This window comes from Dendrobium catenatum, unplaced genomic scaffold (assembly GCF_001605985.2).
Source record: "Dendrobium catenatum unplaced genomic scaffold, ASM160598v2 fragScaff_scaffold_925, whole genome shotgun sequence".
NCBI classification, from domain to species: Eukaryota; Viridiplantae; Streptophyta; class Magnoliopsida; order Asparagales; family Orchidaceae; genus Dendrobium; species Dendrobium catenatum.
The window spans coordinates 540,302-560,175 of NW_021319387.1; positions in this window are offsets into that span (position 1 = coordinate 540,302).

The following is a 19,874-nucleotide window of genomic DNA, read 5'->3' on the forward strand; positions in this document are numbered from 1 at the left end:
TCTTCATGTATCACATGCTCAGAAATATCATATCAGTCTCTAGTGTATATGCTCAATATATATTACGTGATCAACATATCAATATATGTAGAATAGTATTAACATCAACATTATGGGTGAAAGTAATAGTAAAGTCTTACACAGGCAATGATTCAGTAGCATGCATTCTAATAATCATATTAAATTAGCAACAAGTAGAAGTCCTAGCTATAACTATGATTTTTCAATATCAGTATTAATATCAATAACCCGTTGGCTCAGTAAATTGAGTTGCCATTCTTTGATGGTTGGCATAGTAATAACTTCTTATAACTCCTAATCAATATCAAGTGAATCAGTCAAGGATAACACCAAACCATAATATTTAAAGGAAAGCCCGTTGGTCCAACAATCTATATAGGTAAATCAGTCTCTAACCAATGTTAGTGAAAAACCCGTTGTTATTTATTTTTCCTTAAACATATCATTTTCCATGCTCATTTTCAATGCATTGTAGTAAATAAATTATAATTAGGCTTAATTCATAAAATGTCAGAATATTCAAATGGTAAGAAAAAAACCCTATTAAGCAAAAATTCAAAATTTCATAAATTAACAAAATTAGCAGAGATTATATATACATCATTTTGAATCTTTAATTGAACTAAAACACTATTTTAGATATAAAAATAAAATTTTCAAAAGATAAAAATTGTTGCTTTTTCAAAATTCCCCAACAACTCAAATAAATACTAAAAATATTCATAATCTCGATCTCCATAATATATAAAAAGTTGTATGGTGAAAGTTTAACCAATACAAACTATCCTCATTTTTCAGTAGCAAAATTATAAATTTGATCAGAAAAATATCAAAAATAGAAAATTATTGAAATGAAAATTAGGGTAAAGATTCCTTACGTACAATGAGATGTGTAAATTTTCTAACAGGCTCTACTGACAAAAATCATTTCGAGACCTCCAAATCCAAGAATTTTCTCTCTCTTCTCTTTCTCTTTAAATTCGCCCTAATCCTTCTCTATTTAGCCAAAATGAAAGTAATAAAGGATTTGTAATAATTAAATAAACTAATGGCTTAAGATATTTTAATATAATTTAAATATAAGTATTTAATTAAATAAAAATTTAGTCTAAATTATATAAATTCTTTTATGGATTCAAAATTATAGAAATATAAATATATAAAATAAATCATTTTATTTAAAACTTATGGAAAAATTAATTCACAAAACTGACACTCGGAGGTCCAAAAATTCCCACTTGTACTGATATGTGTTAATTTCTTAAGGATTTTCATCAGCGCCCAAAAATTATGAAACATTTACTATAAGTAAACCACTATAATATCTATGTTATTGAAAATATGATATATGATTTTGATTTATAATAACTCGTAAGAAATTTTTTTCTATGGGTCGAAATATGAGCTATTACAGAAGGGATCATAGTCGGCTGGCTAATGTGGTCAAAGGGACTATAGTCATGCCACTAAGGTTGAAGGGATTGTTGTTGGATGATGGAGGTTAGAGAGATTATAGTCGACATAAGATGAAAGTTGGAGGGACCATAATCGGTAGGTGATAGAGGTCGGAAGAACTTAATTGGGTGGTTGGGGTCGAAGGGGCACTCTCAGGTGGAAGGGATTTAAGGAACTGTAATTAGTCAATTGTGGGTGATAGAGGTAAAAAGGATAGCAGTCAGACGATCGGTGGGAGACTATGGTGGGAGGGACCTTAGTCAGTAGTCGGACGATCAAGGTCAAAGGGACCATTGTCGGGCGACGAAGGTTAGAGGGATCGTAGTCAACAAGTAAAGGAGGTTAGAAGGACCGTAGTCGATGAGTGATAGAAATTAAAAGGTTTATAGTCAAGTGATTGAGGTTGAAGGGCTTGCCATTAGGAAGCGGAAGTCGAAGGGACTATAGTCGGCAGGCAATAGAGGTCGGAGGGAATATAATCAGGCGACAGTGATCCAAGGAATTATAACTCGCCAAAGATTGACGTCGAAGGAAACCTTATGCAATGGTAGTTTGATGGATTTTAGCTGACGAGTGATGGAGGTTGGAAGGACCATGGTCGGGTGGCTAAGGTTGAAGGATTATATATTTGGCCGATAGTGGTCAGAAGGATTGTAGTCGCGCGAATGAGATTGAAAGGACTGTTGTTAGGTGATAGAGGTTTAAGGGAACCATAGCTTGCAAGTGATAGAGGTCAAAAGGATTGTAATCAGGAGATTGAGGCCAAATTGATTGTTGTCAGGCGACTAGGGTAGAAGGACCTTAGTTAATTGAAGTTGGTCAGAGAGATTATAGTCTATGGGTGATTATGTTTGGAGGGACTGTAGTCAGCAACAGAGTTCGGAGGGACCATAATCAAAAAATAATGGAGGTTAGATGGACCATAGTAAACAAGTAATAAAGATCGAAAGGACATAGTTGAGCAATTGAAGTCAAAGGGATCATTATAAGGCAATAAAGTTTAGAAGGACTATAATCAACCGGCAACATAGTTAAAAGGAACTATAGTCGAGCAATAATGATACGAGGAATTATAATTGATGAGTGACGAAGCTTAGAGGGACCATAGTCAATGGATATGGAGGTTGAAAGGACAATAGTCAGGTGCCAATGGTCAGAAGGACCATAATCAGTGGGTGATGGAGTTCAAATGGACCATATTTAGGAGAATAAGGTCGATGGACCATAGTCAAGCAATGGTGGTAAGAAGAACCATAATCGGTGGGCGATGGAGGTTAGACAAATTGTAATTGAGGGATTAAGTTCAAAGGATCAAAGTTGAGTGACAGTGATAGGAAGGACAGTAGTCAGCAGACGATAAAGGTTGGGTGGTATTTATGGTGGTCGAACATAGTTTTGACACTGATGGTGGGGCATAAACCAAATGATGGTAGTCAGATAGAGGTCTAACGATCATGGTCGGGTAGAAGGCCAGTGGTGGAGGCCATGCTAAGGTTTGGTGGTGATGACTGGATGGACATCTCACGATGTTACCTGGTAAAAGTCCCACGGTGGTGGCTGGGCAATGAGGGTTCACTGTTGGTAGTGCTATGGAATTTATACCTTAAATCTCTTTTGAATCTCTAGTATAAGGTCAAAGCCTCCTCCACCAAAAAGTCTATTCAAAAAGCATTCTTCATGTAGAGAGTATATGTCTATTTATAGATTTTGAAAGTGATATCCTCCATTAATATGGAGAAGATCTGGGGTAAAGTTGAATGCCCTATTAGACGACCATATTGATCCCCTTGATCATAGAGCATGCATTCAACATTTAAGTGCCTTATTATTGTTAGAATTAATCAAACTTGGGATCGTTGGATTTTTCTAATCAAGCCACTGAATTCAAATATAAGCATGTTATGTGTAAATAACATTTGGTCACCCAATTAATATTCTAAAGCTTCCAAATATACTTCAATCTATTGATTTGAGCCCATTTGGGTTTGGATTAGATAGATTACGATGTCATTGGGTTTGTGATTTTGAGATGTAAGTTTGACTATAAGTTTGCTAAGATTGGTGTTTTGGTGATCCCAAATTTAATTTTGGAAGTTTTCAAATGAGACATTCAGATGGTTATGCTTGTAAAGTATAAAAATATGTGTAAGAGCTTTCTGGAAGAAATTGCAAATGCAAAATTTAAATTTTAGATAAACTACTAAGCATGATCACTTCTTAGACATCAACATGGACTTCCACTTGGGGCCCAAAACCAGTAAAATGCCATAGATCAAAATTTAGCAATTCATGAAGTTGGCGTGTCGATTGGAGTAGAAAACATTGATAATTGTTTCTCCAAAACTTTTAAAATTACTTGAAACTATTTTTACATGTTTCGTTAGGTTCTTAAGGTGCCAAAATTAAGTCAATAACATAAAAAATGGTTCTTAGGATAACAATCAAACTGTCTGCATAGAAATTGGGTCTGAACACAACTTGGCAGCCGAAATGACTATCAGCTGGTTTGTCATGTCCCAAGATCTAAAGTGGAAGATTTTTTTTTTCTTTTTCTCTTTATATTTTTGTATTTCTTTCTTATTTTTTTATAACAACCAATAATAATTTACAATCAGATCAATTTAACATATAGAGCTAATTAATTGCATTATAGAAATGTAAACAATAAAAATATATAATTCACATTTATTATAATTAATATTTACATGTTACATTAAGTCTCAAAATAATATACATAAACCTATAAAATTGAAGGAAATCAAAGTAGTGTGAAAAAAAAAATTGTGCATACTTTAGCCTCAAGCTGCACGCTTTGTGCTAGGGTATGCATGCTTTTGGAAGGATCATAGTCTGTGATGGTAGTTGGAAGAATTGTAGCTGGCAGGAGATGGAGGCCGGAAGAATCATAGTCGGACGATTGAGTTTGAATGACCATAGTAGAGCGACGGTTGTTGGAAGGATGTAGTCAGCGGGCGATGAAAGTCAGACAAAGACCCGCTGGTGGTGGTCGAATGGAGGTTCGACGATGATGGTTAGGCGAAGACACGTTGGTGGTGTCCATATGGATGTTTGACGGTGTTGGTCGGGTAGAGGGCCAGCAGTAGCTACCGGGCTAAGGTTCAATGGTGGCGATGACTGGATGGACGCTCGACAATAGTTGGCCTTGAAAAGTCCTATGGTGGCGACTGGGCGACGAGAGTTCGCCAGTGGAGGTTCTCCAAGATTCATGCTTTAGAACTCTTTGGAATCTCTAGCACTAGGTCCAAGCCCCATTCTCCAAAACGTCTCTTCAAAAAATTCCCTTCATTTACAAAGTGAGAGTTTATTTATAGATATGGGAGTGACATATTTCATAAATATGTAGAAGATCTGGGAAAAATTTAAAGTGGTCTATTGGGTGACCTATTTTGATCTAATTGATCATAGAGTATTCATTCAACATTCAAGTGCCTCAATGATGTCAGAGTTAAGCAATCTTGGGCTTGTTGGATTCTTCTCATCAAGTAGCTCGATTCATCTATAAGTATGCTATATTTGAAAACCATTTGGTCACCCAATTAATATTTTAAAGATACCAAATATGTTCTAAGCTATTGATTTGAGCCCATTTGGGCATGGATTAGACCGATTTTAGTGTCATTGGGTTTGCCTTTTGAGATGTTCAATTTGACTATAAGTTTGCTAAGATCGAAATTCAAATGGTCATGAATTTAATTTTAAAAGTTTCTAAATGAGATATGCCTCGAGATTCGTGCCTAATCAAGACAATTTTTGGTGATTCACTTATATTAAGCGATTCTTTATCATTTTATTCTACTTTCTCAAATCATAATTATTTTCTCTCTTTCATAAAAAAAATGAGTCATCTCAAGGTTCATGAATGATGCTCGAGTTCAATTAATTAATCATGTTTATGTTCAAAATATGGATAACTTGAGCTATAGGGGAAGGATAATATTTGATAGCTAGGGAGATTCTCTGGGAAAAAATGTTGCAAATTGGGAATCAAGATTGAGATTGTGATTTTTGATGATAAAAAAATATAATTGTTATGATTTTATTATTTCTCCTAGTATATATTGGATATTTCTATTCATTTTTGGTATACTAATATTTCAAGGAAATCATATATCACTCTAGATTACTGAAGACTTTAAGACAAGGAAGAATAGGATTTCATGGAATAATGTCTGCATTTCTCTATTTTTATTCTTGAGTATGAGCAAGTGTGATTATAATTGGGGAACTGTGCACATACACACATAGGGAGAATGATAAAATTTTAAAACTGATCGTACTGTACGATTTGACATAGTTTTTCTCCATAATACATTTGCTTAAACCATGGCTAGATTTTTATGAACTAATTGTACTGTACGATGTCCAATTGTACAAATAACTGACAGAGCATGAAATTCCTTTCGTATCGGATTGTACCATATAAATACATTCATTTTTGAACTGTTCATACAGTACGATGTAAGGTGGCAAAAACGACTGACAAAGTATGAAATTCCTTTTGTACCGGATCGTACCATGCAGATACATTTATTTTTTATTTGTTTATATAATATGATGTCAGGTTATAAAGACAGCCGATAGAGTATAAAATTTCTTTCATATTGGATCGTACCATACAAGCTCATTCATTTTTGAATTATTCGTACAGTAAGATGTCAGTTCGTACGAACGACTGATAGAGTATAAAATTAGGTTTGTACAAGATCGTACCATACAAATATATTTATTTTTGAACTATTAAAACAATACGATCTGAATCGTACAGACGACTAATAGTGTATGAAACTATGTTCGTCCCAATTCGTACTAAACAATGCCCTAATTTTTTTTAAACTGATCGTATCGTATGATCTACGATCTACAGTATGAATGTAAGTCGTTTCACTTGAATTTTTTAATTTTTGGACAGTTTTTCATGTGATTTATATAACAAGAGTCTTAAAAATTATCATATAATCCTTTTCTTCAAATTTTTCTTGAGAGGAACCTTTTGGAGAGTGTGTTTGGGAGAGATTTTGTGAGTGAAGAGTGAGAGATCTAGTAAAGAGAAGTTATGAGGGATTTAAAAGGTTGCCTAAAGTGAGGATCTCTTTTATCTTCTTCAAGTTTCTACCCAACTTCTTTGGAGTCTATTGAGAGAAGATCTTCAAGGTTAAATCAAAGTTCTCTGCCTTCACTAGGAGAGTGAAAAAGGATGAGAAGGTTATCTGCCTTTATTAGGAGGGTGAAAAAGCATGAGTAGGTTCTCCGCCTTCACCAAAAAGGATTAGTATGTACTCTGCCTTCACTAGGAGGGTGAAAAAAGATGAGAAGGTATGCTGCTATCACTTGGAGAGTGTAAAAGGCGACTGTTCTCTGCCGCAACGGGTTGGTGGAAGAGAGTTTGTAAGGGCTTCTCCGCCTTACTATGGGGACAAAAGGAGAGTCACTTGTGTTTAGTGCAATATATGGAGAAGGAGTATCCAGGGAGTGGATGTAGGTCTAGTTGGACCGAACCACTATAAAATTTGATGTTCTTCTATTACCTTTTTATTTTTTCCACCATTTTATTTTACTGCAGATATAATTTTGTGGTTAAAAATTATCTGTGGTAATCATTTTAATAAACCAACTGCATGTTTTAGGATTAGTGATTTAACATTTAAGAAGATCTAAAAATGTTTTGAAATATCCAAGAATTTTATTTAACTAATTCACCCTTCCTCTCTTGGTTAACCTTGGGACAGTTCTATAATGTCTAAAAACCTACACGAACTTTCAAAAATTTCTTTCCCTGGCTCATGAGAAGATCATGCATAGTGGCTTAAAACAAGTCGAGCTGAGCTCTAGTCAGGGGGTGTTCGAGCTCGACTCGCAAGTCAAATATCGAGCTCGAACTCAAGTTGAGCTCAATGGTGGAGCTCATGCTCGAATCGCGACACTGAAACGAACTAGTCAAGTTGCTCGATTTCGGTTTTCCGCTCTCCATTCGTCATTTCTCACTCGGATTTCAATTTCCAGCCCGCTATTCATCGTTTTCCCTCCCAGTTTCATTGCAAGCGGTCGCCTCGAGTCTCTTGTCTGCAAGTTGCACGCGGTTTGTTCGCACAGTGTGGACCGCACTCAGCCTCCTCGAGGTCTTTGTTCGCACACGAGATGTGCAGAGCTTGCGAGCTTCTTATCCGTCTCGAGGCCATCGGCCGAGTGCAACATAAATTTTTTATATTCAATATTAATTTCATAATAAATCTAATTATTTTAAAATCACAAGTGATATAAATAATTATATCAAAATATCTATTTTTTGACTATTTCTTAACTGTGGTTTTTAGAAATTGCTTTAGAGATATTTTAAAATTGTAAGAGTCTGAAATACAACAAACTTTTATAGCTTTTATTACTGGTTTTTTCTTTTGTTATCCAAAAGGGAAGTTCTAATAAATCCAAGTTAAAGAAAGCTTTTAAATAACTAAAACACTTAACTTTTTGTGATATAAAACTTAAGATGGCATGAGCTCAGCCCTTTTTAAAGATTATGCTTCATTTGTGATGCTTCTCTTACTGATTTTTAAAACAATTTTTTAGTACACAAATTAATATTTGTAGTAAAAAGCTGCTTTAAGTAGTAAAAAAGTTGTCCCACATGAAGTTTTAGGCTTCATTTGAGACGGCTTTTTTGTTGTTTCTTAAAGCAGTTTTTTAGTATAAAAATTAAAATTTTTATACTAGAAAGCTGTTTTAAGAAGCAACAGGAAAGTCATCCCAAACCAAGCTTTTTGGAACAATTTTCTTATTACTTTTTGCATTACCTTTCTATTATAAAAATATCTTAAAAATAGTGACAAAAAACTTTTTCAAATGAAACCTAAACCTTTAAAGAAACCAACAAGGCATAGGAAATCCAATCCGAGGAGCAATATCTCATTCTAAGTAAAGTCCTAAAAAGATATCAACATAATAGTCAAGGCTAAAAAATCTGAAGAGCCATCTCTTACCTTTTTATCTCTCTCTCTCTCTCTTTCTCTTTCTCTCTTTCTTATAATTATATAGAAGAAATAATGTTATGATCATTCTCACAGAAAGAATCCAATGCAATGAAAGCCACAACTTTAAGCACCGAGCAAGAAGAGACCAAGCTAGACACGCGAAGGCAAGTTGCACAAGTGGAAAATAATTCATATGTTGGTGCTTAAAATGCATATTCTTTTCTTTGACTTGTTTATTTATTCACTTTCGGTCACTTTTAGAATGAGTGATCAAATTTTTTTCTATCTCTTGCTTTGTGATTTGCTTATTGTTGACAGATATTAAGAAGGCTAGCTCACAATAGGGAGGCAGCCAGGAAGAGTGGACTCCCGAAAGAGGTTATTCAAGCTTATAAGCATAGCAATAGGAGGCTTAGGCTTGTTTTGGGATGGCTTTTTTAATGTTTCTTAAAATAATTTTTTAGTTAAAAAAATAAAAATTTTTACTAAAAAATTGCTTTAAGAAGCAGTAAAAAAGCCTTCCCAAATGAAGCCTTAATCCCATATTTATAGGAGATTTACCTATACACCATAATATTTTTATGTATTTAATAATGAAAATTTATATTTATTTATATAATATTTTAATATCTCAATGGGATTAAAATATATGCATAAGAAAATACATTTCACTTTAAAAGAGTTAATATTAGTAATATTTTTTATGTCATTTAAAGATGTCTTATGAGAAGTGTGTGTCATATTTTAGATGAAAATTTATGGCCTATTTAATTGTTCCCTTAATAAGAGAGGATAACAGGTGATTAAAAAGACAAATATCAAATTTATGTCGCTAATATATATCAAACTGTTAGTCATTAGTAGGCATCAAATTAGTAGGCATCAAAGTGGTCAAAGTGGAACCTTTATTGTTGGTTAATATGTGTTATTCAACTCAATAATTATACTAATAGTAGGGGATTGAGCGATGTAGAAGATGGATGTAGTTTGTTGTTGTTTGACGAACATCATTCATTAGTAAGTATTGGATGATGGTTGATAAGGATTGAGTTGGGTGATAGTAGGTGATTGGTTGGGTATCCCCATAACAAGAGAAGAGACCATATGATTGAAAAAGGATTATCCAATTGTTGTAGCTAGACATCATAGATAGTACATTGGTAAGCATCATGCCATGGATAATAAGGAACATTAGATGTGGCACAAAATAGGATGGCTAGTTTGATCATTCTTTTAATATGAGGAAAGATTGGACGATAGAAAAGGCGAACATCATACATTTGTAGATGACTCATATCAAATAATGACCACTGTCAAGTACCAGATGATGGTTCATGAGGAATGTTAAAAGTATGCTGATGATTCATGATCAACTTCATTGTTCACTTAGCAAAATAAGAGATTGCATTCTAACAAGAATAGCATAAGAAATTATATTTGATAGATGTTGGATATCAATCATTAGAAGGCGTCAAATAATGTTGATATGGGACAACAATAATCAAGGGATAGTAGGGGTTATTTTAGTCATTCCCTTAATAGGATGAAGAACTTGGATACCTAGATGACAAGCATTGATGGCTAACAAATTAGTTTTGAATACTGGTCATTGATTACATTACACCACAATGAATAGAGGACATCAAAATTTGGCTAACAAAAATATTTGGTTTCATTTTTCTCTTGATACGATGTGAGATGGGCTGATCAGTAATATGAGGATCAAACATTGAACCTCAATTGTGCAAGTGATGGTCAACATGAATGTCATATGTTGGGCAATAATACATGGTCAACTTGGCTCGCTTGATTGGACATAAGACTGAGCTACTACTAATATGAGATTCAAGCATAGTGAATTATATATTTTTAATGGTGACTTATGAGGACTATCAAAAGTTGAGCTATAGTTGGTAGTCCTAATTATTCTCTAAATAGGAGATGAGACTAGCCAATTAGGAGAAAGAGAGTCAAACAATGATGGTTGGAGAGCATCATTTATCATTTGTTTACATGTGTTAGGTGGCAGTCAACTAGAATGTCAAATTTCAGGCAATAATCATGACTAATCAACTTGTTCGTTCTTATGATAGAAGAGGAAACCACCACATGAAAATCACCTATTATCGGTGGAATTTTTTAGCAGAAATTGATCATTTTCTGGCTGATTGGGTATGTACCGACGACTTTCCCACTGCAAAATTCCTGTCGGGAAAACTCGCACAGGAATAAGTCCGCCAAAAAATAAAAAAATAATTGAAAAATTAAGCTGCTCGCCAGCCCACCCCACCATGCCTGCTGCCCGCACACGCAGGCCCGCCAGTGCACCCCACCATGCTTGGTGCCAGTCCACACTGGCCCGCTGCCTGCCTTTATCAGCCCGCAAGCTTGACAGCCCACACAGGCACGCCAGCAAATGTTAGAAGATGTCTCATGAGAAGTGTGTGTCACATATTTTAGATGAAAATTGATGGTCTATTTAATTGCTCTCCTAATAAGAGAGGATAACAGGTGATTAAAAAGAAAAATATCAAATTTATGTGGCTAATATATACCAAACTATTAGTCATTAGGAGGCATCAAACAATCATGAAAGTGGAACCTTTAATGTTGGTTAATATTTTTTATTCAACTCAATAATTATCATAATAGTAGGAGATTGAGTAATGTAGAAGATGAACGTAGATTGTTGGTGTTTAACGGACATGATTTATTAGTAAGCATTGGATGATGGTTGATAAGGATCGAGTTGGGTGATAGTAGGTGATTGGTTGGGTCATTCCCTTAATAAGAGAAGAGACCATATGATTGAAAAAGAATTATACAATTGTTGTGGGTAGACATCATAGATAATTGGTAAGCATCATGCAGTGGATAATAAGGAACATTAGATGTGGCACAAAATAGGATGGCTAGTTTGGTCATTCTTTTAATATGAGGAAAGACTGGACGATAGAGAAGATGATCATTATACATTTGTTGATGACTCATCTAAAATAATGGTCACTGTCAAGTGTCAGATGATGGTTGATGAGGAATGTTAAAAGTATGTTGATGATTGATGATCAACTTAGTGATGATTGGTGATCAACTTCATTGTTCACTTAGCAAATTAAGAGATTGTACATCTAACAAGAAGGCCATAAGAAATTATCTTTGATATATGTTGGATATCCATCATTAGAAGGTGTTAAATAATGGTCGATATGGGACAACAATAATCAGGTGATAGTAGGGTTATTTTAGTCATTCCCATAATAGGATGAAGAACTTGGATACCAAGATGATGAGCATCGATGGCTAACAAATTAGTTTTGAATATTGGTCATTGATTACATTACACCACAATGAATAGTGGACAACAAAATTTGGCTAGCAAAATATATTTGGCTTTATTTTTCTCTTGATACGATGTGAGATGGTGTGATCAGTAAGATGAGGATCAAACATTGAACCTCGATTGTGCAAGTGATGGTCAACATGAAAGTCATATGTTGGGCAATAATGCATGGTCAACTTGGCTCGCTTGATCAGACATAAGATCGAGCAACTACTATTATGGGATTCAAGCATAGTGGCTTATAGATGTTGAATGGCGATTGATGAGGTCTATCAAAAGTTACGCTATCTTTGGTAGTCCACCTAATTATTATCTAAATAGGAGATGAGACTAGCCAATCAAGAGGATGAGAGTCAGACAATGATGATTGGTGAACATCATTTATCATTCATTTATATGTGTTAGGTGGCAAAAAACTAGAAAGTTAAATATTGCGTAATAATCATGACCAATCAACTTGTTTGTTCTTATGATAGAAGAGGAAACTTGGTAATTAATTAAAAATGCATACTTTAGACATTAGTGACTAACATACAACATTGGTAGTGACAACAAGTGTCGATATCAGTAAATGATTGATGATGGGAGTCGAAACTATCAAAGTTGGATGATGGAGAGTGTTAATGTAAGTAGACAATCAATATTAGCTAATGACTAATAGAATTCTGAAATTTTCTATGAATCCCATATCCCTCAACCCCATACCTAATATATGTCAAATTATGTCTAGGCTCAATATATGTCAAATTATGACAAATTTTCAATTTATAGGGATCATTTTGATCATTTTTGCAAAAAAAATTGTTGCAACAGCAAGTAACAAAAGATTGCACATGGTCATTTTATATTTTTTGGATATCAATCTCAGTACCTTCATGATATTGAAATTGAGCTACCATGGATAGATTCATGTCATCAGAACTCTTATTTCGGGTTTAAACACATAAATTCATACAAGGCTTGACTCCCAAAGGCCTTGAGAAATCTACAATCATGCTTATCAGTGCATTATTTAGCCTTGCTTGAACTTAATTAGATTGTAGCGTTCTTCATACTATTGGTTGCTTCTCATCAAACCGCACCCTTGATCATAAGACTTTGTTTGAGACTACTTTCTTACTGCTTCTTAAAATAACTTTTTAGTACAATTTTGTAATTTCATGCTGAAATTTTTGAGTGTTATGAGATTTAAAAATTTCCCCAAAAGTCATTTTTGATTAGATGAATTTTTTGTAGTGTCGCAAATGTGGAATTAAAATTCTCAAAGTTTAAAATCCATGATAAATTATAACTACATTCAACCAATATGAAATTTAATTAATTCATCATTTTCTTATAATATATTTTCTAATTTCAAATAACCTATTTGGTTCTCATTAAATTGCTTTTAGGTAGAAAATATTTATTTATACAATGATATTTATTTCTTTTTATTTTCTCTTTTCAAAAAAACAAAGCACTATATATTAAATTACACATTTGTGAAATTTTTGACAGTTTCTTATCTACAAACAACAAAATACACCTTCACAATAGTTTTCCAGCAAATTGTTTAAAACAATTTCGAATCAAAATCTAATTAGTAACAGGAAGTTATTCTTTCTGCAAATAAAATTCAGCCACACAAAAAGCAAATTTGTAGTTTGCTCAAAATTTTAAATTTTCTAAGTTTCATGCATGGCAAGCAATATTTGTTAAAAAAACCCTTATTTCGTAATAATTTTCTTAATCAAATCATAATTTCACATTTAAATTCAAAATTTTACAACATCATAGTGTCCGGGGCTATTTTTCTAATACCATATATTTTATCAAAATGAAATTTTTTTGATTATATCGTGTAAAGTAGAATTTTCTCCTTAGATTACTATATAAATATTCTTAGTACTTTCTTGATTTCAAATTTTCACAAAAGAAAGAAGAAGAAGAAGAAGAAGAAGAAGAAGAAGAAGAAAGCTTCTTATATTCTCAACCCTGGCAGCAGATCGATTGTCATGAGCAAGATAGAGCCATTACCCGAGCAGCAAATACTAAGGATCAGTAAGCTGCAGCAGTCAACCCAGGAGACACAGGAAACATGAAGCCAAGAGCTAGCTGGAAGCCATTTACAGTTGTCTGTTGGACACAATTGCTTCTGATGCACTGAGCTGCCAATCAAGTTGCATGGCTGATTGCATGGGACAAACGGCTTGCTGTTGCCATGCACAAGCTCTCTAAAGGTTTTGCCAGACAATTTGTTTTTAGCTTGAATTGAGGCAGATAAGCAAAGTGATAATCTTGTGTTTCTGTTTGATCTAGTTTTCCAGTTGATTTTGAATGGGCCTTGCTCGGATCGAACAGGCTCGGAACTTGAAATATGTAGTAATATTGAGTTATATATATATATATATATATATATCACTACCAAAAAACAGCCACTATTGCATCGTTTTTTTGCAATGGTTTTGAAACCACTACCAAAACCCCTTATTTGCACCGGAATTAACATACAATTGCAGCAGTTTAAACTTGTGCAACTTGCACCACTTTAAACTGCCGGCAAAGCCCACCCGTGACTTTAAGATAGCAGAATCCCTAATTTCCCTCTTCTCTCTGTGCACGTGCGATCGGGAGCGAATCCAAGCAGTTGTGATGCAACTCTTGTCCTATCACGAATCCCGGCCGGCCGGCCCTTCGATCCTCACTGTGAGTCTCTTCCCCTTCATCCTCTTCTTTTCTTTTTCTTCTCATTCTTTTTCTTTATATTCTTCTCCCTCTTCTTCTCATTCTTCAACTTGCATTATTTAGGGTTTAGGGTAATCTCTAAAATTAGAAATATATCTCAAGGAAAATTTAAGAGGTTGTTTTGATAATGATTCCACCATGTAAGATCATATTAAGAAGAACGGTGATGAAAGAAGAATAGGTTGCATTAGTAAAATGAACAATTTGTGTAAGAATACACAAAAAATGTTTATAAAGAATCCCTAGAAATCGATGTTTCATTGGATGATATATTTGTTCTAACTAACAACAATGTTAGGTTATTTTAAAATTTTTCCAATAAAAGGATTGATAATACATTTCTTGTTCTCAAATGAATGATAATGGAACACTAGTTTTAACCTTATTAAATCTATAGATGTTGTTTGGAGCTAAAGTTGATCAATCTAATTATGCAAAAAAAACCTATAATATACTATTAGGAGTTCTTATGAGATGTTAAAAAATTATTCTATATATGATAAGGAGCCGATGCATTCCACCATGTTGATAAGCCTTTGAATCCTTATCTACTAAGTAAAGAAATTGAGTTTCACATTAACTATAAGCCACTTTTATACCTTTAGTTATTGTCCAAACTACAATCAACTCAATATATAAATTGGTGGTGTGCATTGTTTGGTATAAACCAAAAAAATTGAACCCAACTAATTTTATCTTATTGATTTGGTTTGGTTGTTAATGTATTAGTTTAATTATTAGTTATAGTTCTAAATTTATTTAGTTTTTGGTTATTAATTAACTTTTTAATTTTGTAAAAGTAAACTTAAATTATATTCATTTATTATATATGTATTATAGCACACTACCAAAAATCAACCCCGATCACATCGTTTCTTTGTAGCGGTTTCAAAATTGTTGCCAAAACCTGTCATTTGCACCAGATTAACATACAGTTGCATCTGTTTTAACCAGTGCAACTTGCACCTATTTAAACCACCAGCAAAGCCCACCCGTGACTTTAAACTTACAACTTGCACCCAGTTGAGTAGATTGCAATGATTTTGATTGCTTAACTCTTGATTCCTTTGATGGTGGTGATGCATTTAGCGACTTAATTTACTAAAACCATAAATCTCTTATTACAATTACCACTATTAAAAAATAAAAAATTGCACTAATAGTACTAGCTATTATTGTTATTATTATTATTAGAGAAAGAGAGAGAAAGAGAGAGAGAGAGAGAGAGAGAGAGAGAGAGAGAGAGAGAGAGAGAGAGAGAGAGAGAACTATCAATTTAAAAGAATAGAACTATTTTTTTCACAAATGCATCTATCGTCATTTATAAAGATATAAAGTAGAAGTTTTTTTTTCCTTCCTTATTCATTGTGAATGAGTTTTAACTATTTAGTTCTAAGCATAATACTAAGTTAAGTATGGAAGAGATGAGGATGATCAGGTGGATGAGTGGCTTTACCTTTAGAGATAGGATACGAAATGAGCATATACATGAAAATGTTTGAGTAGCTCCAGCAGAAAATAAGATTAGAAAGAGTCGCATTAGATGGTTTGGTAACAAAAAACGGCGGCCTTCCGATGACCCGGTTAGGAAAGTAGAGGAATTAGATTTGACTTATGTTAAGAAAGGTAGAGGAAGACCTAAAAAGAATTGGTTATAAAATATTAGAAATAATCTTTCTCTATTAGATTTAAAAGAGAAATTGACCTTTAATAGGACACAATGAAAAAACAGGATTCATGTAGCCGACCCCACATAGTGGGATAAAGGCTTGATGTTGTTGTTGTTGTTGTTGTTATTGAAGAGTATAATTTGTCTTATACATTTTATAAATTAAAAGCATATAATATATTCAAGAGATTGCCAACAACTCATATATTTGATTATAAGCTATTGGGAATTCCCACTTTGAACTTGTAACTATTTTCTTTTGCTTCCTCTGGCTTGCTCTGCCAAGACCTGAATGACTTAGAATTATTAAATGGGAAGAGATCAATCTTGGAAATTTCAAAATGGAATCCCTAGGATGGTCTTGGTATTATAATACTGCTTGGAAGGAACAAGTAATTAGGCTTTCTTTGGGATAGCTTTTGGCCACTACTTTTTCACTGTTTAAAAAAAAAAAATATACTAAAAAGTTGTAAAAAACTATCTCAAAAGAAGCCTTAGCTTTGCCCAAGTAGTTTGAATTCTATGCCCGAGGTTTTGATGTGTATGCAAGATCAACTTGGACTGATTATTATTTAAGAAAAAAGGACCTAAAAACTAGTCACTAACACTATATAAGGTACAAAAATGCATCAGTTGAAGGTTATTTATCAATTATAAAATGAGGTATCATTTTGAATGGCATAACTAACAAAGATAGCATCTATATCTTCACAAACATATAAAGAGATAAAATAATTGATTATTTTGAAATCACTTGACTAGAGAGACTATGTAATTTTTTTAAAATAGAAAATCACATCATATTAATATTTTTTTTTGTTTGTTTAACAAATTAAGGGTAAAGTATTCAATCCAATCATATTAAATAAAATGAGAATAATTACCAATAAAAAGAATCCAATCATAATAAAGATAGTAAAAAATGAATGTTTAAATTATAAATTGTTAATGTATAGAAATGATTAATACAACTTAAGCTAATTTTATACATAAATATAAGTGATAGGTGTGGTCTTCATAACAAAGTCCACTGGTTCACTTTTGGATCCCCAACACTTAGATCATTCTACATGCATACATAGCCTTCTTTAGCTTAAAAAATGAATGAAAAAATATAAATTAATAAGTACATATAAATGTATTTCCCCTAAATTTGTGATTGGCTTAACATAGCATTTTGCTAAGAAGTATTTATAATAATATGTAGAATTACATAAAAAAACACATGCAAAAGATATATATATATATATATTTATAACATTGTGTACAAAATTATAGCGTATAACGTAGATAATCAATATATCATTAGGCCGCGTGGTTTAAAAAAATATAGAATGAGATACACTTTAACTTTAGCAAGCCTAAGGATGTATATTTCATAGTATCCAGTGCATATTAAGCTGATATTATTGATGTGGCATGTTGGAGAGGCCACTTGTTGAGGGTTAAATTGGATTTTAATCCTTACTAGAGTCTTATGTAAGTGAAAAATATGTTGGTGGAGTTAATTTGATGGTGTGCTGCAAGTTAGGTGTAACATGGGCCGGCCTCGGGTTTAGGCTTGAAATTTCATACGATATTAAGCTAACTTTAATTGACTAGATATCCCTAATTAAATACTATTTCAAAAACCTTCAATTGCAAAAGTTAGAAAGGGATGCGTTAATTGTGAGATGAAAGTTTTCATAATTTTTAGAAATTTCTAGATAGTTTTTCGATCGAGACCATCAATTTGTGGGTGAAAGGATGAAAATTTTTTAATTTTATACCCACAAGCTTCTATGTTATTTTCCAAAAATAAAATACAAATTTGACATCTCTATCAAAATAATTATGGAAGGAAGTCCAAGTATCCCAACAATTTTCTCGAAGAATAATCTTGCTATATGAGATGCCTCATTGAATTTAGAGCAAGGAAAAAAATGAGTTATTTTGGATAATCTATTTACCATCATAAAAATAATGTGATGACCCCTGTGAGTCATAGAAAGAACAAATACAAAATTCATAAAAAATTGCTTCTCTATTTTGTGCTTCTTTGCTTTCCAATATGTATAACATCAGGTCAATACTCTTTATATATTTCTTTTTAATAATGGATGATAAAATCTAGACTTTAATATATAAACTATTTTTATTTTGCCAAAGTGTCCTGCCATTTCTCCCTAATATAGCTTTAAGATTAGAATTGTCCTCATTGAAGTCCTAAGAATGCATAATATATTTCCTTTATAATGATAACCATCAATAATGAAATAGTCACCACTTAAACTAATTGATGATAAATATTTCTAAACCTGAACTTGATATATCAAATGAAAATCATCTTTAAGTCTTTCAAATCAAAGAATTTGAAATTTTAATGATGAAACTATCAAAGTCACCCTAGAAAGTGTTTGAACGGGTTTATTTCCTGCCGCATACTTATATTTTAGAATAAAAAGAAAATCCTTAAGGTATTTTACTCATTTTACATGCTTGCAGTTCACTTTCTTTGCGTATTTACAAATTTTAGAGCATTATGGCAATACTAAACATGAACTCCTTATGCAATAGATAATGTCTCTAATGACTTAGAGTCTAAACAATGGCATAAAATTCTCTTCTGTAAGTAGAGTAAGTTTACTTGACATTATTCAGTTTATCGGTATATAAGGCTATAACTTGGTTCTCTTAACTGAGAAATCCTCTTATACCCACACCAAAAGGCATCACATGTGACATGAAATGTCTTATTAAAGTCTAGAGGCTTATAAAGAAAAAGAGACGAGGACTTTGATTTGTTTCATGGCTTTTCGTGCACTAGGCCAAATAAAATTATCTTTTTAATGATCTTTATTATTGAGGCTACAATCATATATATATAAGATTTAAGAAAAATTTCCTGTAGAAAGTTGATAAACCCTGAAATATATATATATATATCTTAGGAGCTGGCCAAGCATGAATGGCTTTGATTTTGGTAGGCTTTGCCTTCAAGACATCAAGAGTAACAATGAACCTTAGAAAAGTGAATTTAGATTATAAATAGAAGCATTTCCTTATATTTATATAAAGCTCAACTTCCTTAAGCTAAGTTTAAACATGATGAGGCTTAAGTGGTCTAGGTGCACTTTCTTTCTAGGGATAAAAAATAAAATATCATTGAAATAGTTTACTGGGAATTTTCCTATGTAAAGCTTTACAGCAGTGTTCATCAATCTCATAAATGTGCTTGGTATTTTTGATAATTTGACAGGCATAACTAGCCATTATAAATTCTACCATGGGTCTTAAAAGTAGTCTTTCATTTACATCCTTCACTAATCCTGATTTGATGATACCCATTTTTGAAATCTATCTTTAAGAATGAGTAACATTTCCAAGGTTTAACATATCATACAACTTGGGGAATCTATAATTAATAGTTAATAGTGATCTTATTGACTATTTTACTATCAAGGCACATTCTCCAGGTATCTTCTTCTTAGGTGGTAATAGTGTTGGAACTGCATAAGGATTAAAACTTTTTGAATGTAGCATTTCTTAAGCAGCACATCCACTCATCTTTCATGTTCAACATATTTAGTGGATTCCATTCTATAATTGGGAAACTTCAATAACTATTAGTCCAAAATGAACCTTTTAAATGGCAAACCATGAGGTAGGTCTTCGAGATAAGAGTGGGATGCAATATGAG